Source organism: Papaver somniferum, chromosome 2 (assembly GCF_003573695.1).
Source record: "Papaver somniferum cultivar HN1 chromosome 2, ASM357369v1, whole genome shotgun sequence".
In the NCBI taxonomy this organism is placed as follows: Eukaryota; Viridiplantae; Streptophyta; class Magnoliopsida; order Ranunculales; family Papaveraceae; genus Papaver; species Papaver somniferum.
This window is the reverse complement of record NC_039359.1, coordinates 89,178,144-89,184,519: the sequence shown is the minus strand read 5'-3', so window position 1 is coordinate 89,184,519 and position 6,376 is coordinate 89,178,144. Positions and strand designations below refer to the sequence as shown.

Below are 6,376 nucleotides of genomic sequence, written 5' to 3'. Positions count from 1 at the left end.
TTCTGACCTCAAAAGAAGAGATAGGGATGACTCAGTCACTTGCCCTCGTCAAGAAATTCCCATGCAAAACAAGAGCAGGTGCTGTGATTAAAACTCCCAAATTACAAGTAACAAAGGTGTGGATAGATGATATTGAAAGGTTGTTGATGGAAAAACTTGATCAGAAAGGTCATGAAGAGGAAGTTGTTTCCCTTGCATGCCTTTACATGCTAGTGGTTCTGTTTTTTTGTCGATCAATGGGATACTCACTGGACGTCTCGTATGTTGGTTTGGTGAAGGATTTGGAAACCATGGATTCTGTATCTTTTCCTGATCTAATTCACCAACACCTGATGGATGACATCAAGACTGTCAAAAGAGACAATCTTCTTATCAGGAATTGCGGTGGTTGCACTGTATATTCTCTTGTGAGTTCTTTTTTTTTTCTTTTTTAAACTTTCTTAAAAAATATCTGCATAAAAAGTCTGCATAACTAGATATGCAGTACCATAAAAATCTGCATAACTAGTTATGCAGTACAAATAAAATGTGCATAACATGTTATGCAGTACAAAAAAAAGTTATGCAGTACAAAATGTGCATAACAAAATATGCATTACAAATAAAATAAATGTACATAATATCTTTTCTTTTTTCAGCTTTGGTTGGATGAGCACTCTAACATAGCTGAGATATCATCATCAGACATTGTCAAGGTCAATCCCAATGCTACACCAAGAGCTGCAAGGTGGGACTTTGCAGCAATGAAGAAAGCAATGCTCAAGAAGCATATTTCAAGCTTAGAGGTACTTGTTTATGAACCTTAAGAATGAATGTATATTTCAAGCATATGAAAGCAAACATGCAGAACTGCATAAATTATTATGCATAACTTGTTTAACTGCATAAAATACGAACATTGTTTAACTGCATAACATCTTATGCAGATCCAAAAATAACTGCATGACCTGTTATGCATTGTTTAGAGTATCTGCATAACTTGTTATGCATATAAGAAGTGTTATTGTTTTTGTTAAACATTCCCTGCGTCACTTATTGTTTTAATGCATAACATCTTATGCAGATCCAACATTGACAGCATGACAAGTTATGCATTGTTTAGGTTATCTGCATAAGTAGTTATGCGTATAAAAGGGTTTTTACGCCTTCCCTGCGTCACTTATTGTTTTAATGCATAACATCTTATGCAGATCCAACATTGACAGCATGACAAGTTATGCATTGTTTAGGTTATCTGCATAAGTAGTTATGCATATAAGTTTTTTTTTACGCCTTCCCTGCGTCACTTATTGTTTAACTGCATAACATCTTATGCAGATCCAACATTGACAGCACGACCTGTTATGCATTGTTTAGGTTATCTGCATAAGTAGTTATGCATATAAAAGGTTTTTTACGCCTTCAATGCGTCACTTATTGTTTAACTGCATAACATCTTATGCAGATCCAAAATTAACTGAATGACCTGTTATGCATTGTTTAGGTTATCTGCATAAGTAGTTATGCGTATAAAAATTTATGCATTTGCTGATGATTGTTATTAAATCATGTTTCAGTTTCAAGAGAACTTTAGAGATGAGTACAGTGCAATGGAGTTGGAACTCTGTGAACCAAGAGAACCAAGAAAAAGGTCAGCTATATTGGAACTCGTTGCAATGAATCTTGAAGAGAACATGGACAAGTATGAAGAAGCATTTCAAGATGCGTTACAAATCATTGAAGAAGAGAAGTGTCCTAATAGTATGGAAGCAAGGTTTAAGATTATTCAAGCAAAGTTGAAAGACATGAAAAAAACTCAGGAGACATATAGACGGACTGGAGGAGACTTCAATTCTCAGATGTACGAATATGTGAAGATTTTGCTCATTGATTCAGGCATAAATGAGGTGCAGGAAGAGTCGTCAGGTGGCCCTAGCTTAAATCCATCATTAGCTGATACTATTGTCCCACTTTGTGAAAATTTTCCAAGGAATCAGACACATGTTGAAGTAGTATCTTCAACTGAACCACCTACTCAAGAAGCATTTCCAGAAGTTACCAGACTTGATAGCCAAGAGCAAACTGCTAGTCAAGGACTCCAGTCTTCACCTTTCAAGTTCATGGACATGGAAAAAGTTGTTGATCTCTATCCTGCATAACATCTTAGGCAGATCCAAAATTAACTGCATGACCTGTTATGCATTGTTTAGAGTATCTGCATAACTTGTTATGCATAACTGGTTATGCAGTAAAAACATCTATGCATAACGTTATGCATAGCTGCTTATGCAGTTATGCAGTAAAAACATCTATGCATAACGTTATGCATAACTGCTTATGCAATAAGAGCAGCTATGCATAACTGCGTAACTTGTTATGCATAACTGGTTATGCAGTAAAAGCAACTATGCATAACTGCGTAGCTTATTATGCATAACTGCTTATGCAGTAAAAGCAACTATGCTGAACTGCGTAGCTTATTATGCATAACTGGTTATGCAGTAAAAGCAAACATGGTGAACTGCATAACATCTTATGCAAATCCAAAAATAACTGCATGACCCTTTATGCATTATTTAGAGTATCTGCATAACTTGTTATGCATATAAAAAGCCTTATTATATTGGTTAAGCATACCCTGCATCACGCATTGTTTAACTGCATAACATCTTATGCAGATCCAACGTTGACTGCATGACAAGTTATGCATTGTTTAGAGTATCTGCATAACCTGTTATGCATATAAAGTTATGCCTTCCCTGATGAGTGTTATTAAATCATGTTGCAGTTTTAGGAGAACTTTAGAGATGAGTACAGTGCAATGGAGTTGGAACTCTGTGAAATCGAAACTAAAAGATTGAATCGAAAAGATCTGCATTGATCGTAAATTCAAAAACAAGCTTAAAATATCTAAAAATCCATTCGAAAACCTAAATTAAACTCTGTAACTTAAAATAATAGATCATAATCTTAAAGAAACTAAAACCTAGAATCGAATCAAGATTAAACAAGATCAGAATCAAAGTTAAACAAGATCAGAATCAAAGATAAAACGAACGAACCTGAGCTTGAATTTCAGATTATCTTTGCTGAGTAAATTGAATCTCTCAATCAGCTCCTTCGCAACTCTCGATAATTCAATACTTCAGCTCTCGCTCCGGCTCTATATCAATCTCTCAGAACAAAATCTCAATACAAAATCTCAAAACATAAAGTGAGGTTAAACTTGGAAATAAAATAAAAAGAAAACTGAATTTTGAAAATTTTGGGTTTCGGCAGAATTTATACGCCGATTTTGGGTGCGCGTGTGAACTTTTACACGCGTGGGTTTGACAGTGGTGGAAGGTGAGAAAATGGGTGTGGCTGTAGTTTTCACTTCCAATATTAGGTCTTCTCAAAACCCATCTCCAAGTGGTCCATCAAGCCCATAGTGCATTAAAACCCATGTGAAATTCTCTGCCAGAATTGGTCGCCTGAAGTCTGGTGTCACAGACCGGAAGTTTAACGGAATATTCTATCTAGTCACTGGAATATGCTTCGCCGGTGACCTGAGTCAAACTAACGGTCTTCATGAGTCGTCGTCATCTTTAACAGTCTTCTTAACAGCGCCTTTACCTGGTTAGCTCGTCTGTATCGCTGAGTGAACTCGTCCAAGTCCGATCCCGTCCGAGTTCTGTCTATTTCTGATCATCTCCTAGCAGATTCCAGGCCTTTCAAATTCTTGCTTGTAAAATTCCTAGCATACATCTAATGAGCAGTTTCAGCATCATTCACCACTTCTATATTGCATAACTGCATCCAACCCTTGAAGCTCAAACCATACTTCCCTGCCAGTATATCACCAACAACTCAGTTTCTTTGCTGCGCCTAAACACGCATAACTCTTGCAGCAACTCTTTCGCCCATTGTCTCAGTTTCCCCAGGCAGTGACCCACTTAGCACAACTGATCTTCCCTGCAATTCATATACCACCAACAAGCCATCTAGCACTGCAGCTGCAACTCCATCTTTTCAGCTCCACATAACAGCAAGCACCAGTATCTCCTTGATGAGCTCAAACCTGAGCTGTCACCACCTACACCATTTCAGCTGCAAGCCTTTACTTCCTTGACTTCATCCAATCTCTGCACCAATAACTCCATCTCTTTGGCCATCTGTTACATTAAAACCCATTCACATAACCTCCACTCTGCTCTTCCATTAGCACCAGTTGTCAGTGGCAACAGCTACCAAAACCATCTTCATACAATAATCGAACCCATGATAATCACCATTTCTGATATTGACAGCAGCAGCAACACATACCCCAATTTCAGTTCAATCAATTTCCTTCTCAGACTACCACCAACAACAGCTGCATCTCATACTTCTATCAATAGCAGCTCAGTTCTTCTCAATTAGCCATAAACCCATTATTCCCTTGATAGTCTTCATGGTAACAGCATCTTCATCATCCCCTCTTCTATCTGTTATTGAACCAAAAACCAGAACCCATCTTCCTTCTTTGTTCTTCTCGTCACCAGTTGCACACCTAAATTGAGCACCACCATCTCCATGGCATCACCTTCATCCACCACCTGAACTAATTCAAACCATCTACCCTGTCTTGTACTTAGTCCCATCAATTGTCTCAAACCCATCTATCTTGCAGACCTTCATGTACTTTCTAGAACTCAACCACACTTCACTGCGCAGCAACTTCAACTCCTATCTCAGCTTCACAACTTCTGTTCCATACATCACCAACACCAGCTTCATCATCTCAGATTCAACTCATCACCCTTGGTACTCATCACTACCGTAATTAGCCATCAGAAACATGAGCAACAGCAAGCTTGACCTATCCCAGCCAATTCTCGGCTCGAACCACTGCCTATTGCCTCTACAACGACCTCCGGAAATTGCATCTGCAATCATTCTTCAGAGCATCTCAATACAAAGAAAATCCTCATAACCCATTAACCATTAGCTCCAGACTCATCTCTGCTATTGCACCAGCGACTGCACTTTGAGTTCCATAATCCTGCAGCTGCAATAGCCTTCAGCTTCTGAACTTCACCACCAACTCCAGTAGCAGACCAACTGCAACAACAGTTCTCTGCATTCGATCAAGCACCCACGAAACCATCCATTCTTCCCTGTAGTTCAAGCTCAATACTTAAGCTTCACCAGCTGCAAAACATAGTTCACCTGCAACATCCTACACATTCATCTAACAGTTTTCAGTAGCCTCTCAAAGCAGCACTTCTTACCAGAATCCCATCAATTCGATCTCTCCTCTCAATTTCAGTCGAACCCATGAATTTCAACATCTTCACTGCTTCATCTTCTTCATAATCTTCAATGTCAGTCACCACAAGCCCTAACCTGTGGCTTTGCCTCTCAACAACAGCATCTCCACATCAATCATATACCCATTCTTGATTCAAACCAATTAACAGCACCACCAACAAACCCTTCTCATCTAACCTGCTCAAACTCCATTCAGTCTTGACTTATTCAATCGGCAGCAGCAACAATTACGGCAACGACAGAGCTTCCCCTGTCTCAGATTCAATATAAGCCAATCAATCACTCCAAAATCGAACACCCAATCTTCATTTCCCTGTTATCAACTGATTGCAACCACCAGGACCCTAATTCCATCATCAATATCTTCCAGATACGACAACCCATTCTTCAATTCTTCCATTTCAGATCTCCCACAAAACCTTGAGCGTCACCTTCTTCTGATTCAATTTCTACTCATCAGAAGTATAATATTTGAATTATTTCCCACCAATTTCTCTGGTAATTCCTCGATCTTAGACAGAGAGGTCTCGGACAACGGCCTCCATTTCTTTGCCTCTCTCGATTTCAGGTGATAAAGATAAGAGAAAATACTCTCTGAATTCTATAGTGTAGTAAGGATAAGTATTATTGGCTCCCGATAAAATGGACAAGGGCTAACCAGCTCATGTGTGGCTTGTCGGTTTCAGAGAACCGACAACCCAATTCTCTGTTCAGCTGTCAGTTCTAGGAGACTGACAGTTTAATTTCCAGCATAGCTCCTCTTGCACAATCTAGCCTGCTCCAAATATCGCCCTTGAATTCACCTTCTCACTCCATTTAGTTCCAATTGAATAATTTATCTTTTTTTTGCTCATAATGACTCCAAAGTACCTAAAACACTCAAAAGTAAACACAAGATACATAATTTACAAGAAAATTCGCAAACAAAGAATAAATACTAGATATAAAAGTAGGTGTTTACAACACCTATCGGTATTCTTCCATTTGATAAGAATACAACTAAAATAAGTAATAAAATTTTATTGTTATAAATAATTTTGACCCTTTTTGGTTCATTTTATTTTTTGGCACACTTATTGGAATTACTTTGGTTTTTTTTTGCACA

The 6,376-nt window shown here is 38.3% G+C and overlaps 1 long non-coding RNA gene across 1 annotated transcript; it reads right to left on the bottom strand.

Moving 5' to 3' along the window:
• Positions 1–1,631: 1,631 nt before the first annotated feature.
• Positions 1,632–5,849, bottom strand: LOC113348344. The gene is made up of 2 exons (XR_003359583.1): positions 3,042–5,849; positions 1,632–2,130 (listed from the first exon to the last, which is right to left on the bottom strand). It is a non-coding gene; the product is annotated as an uncharacterized LOC113348344 (long non-coding RNA).
• Between the last annotated feature and the right edge of the window lie 527 nt (positions 5,850–6,376).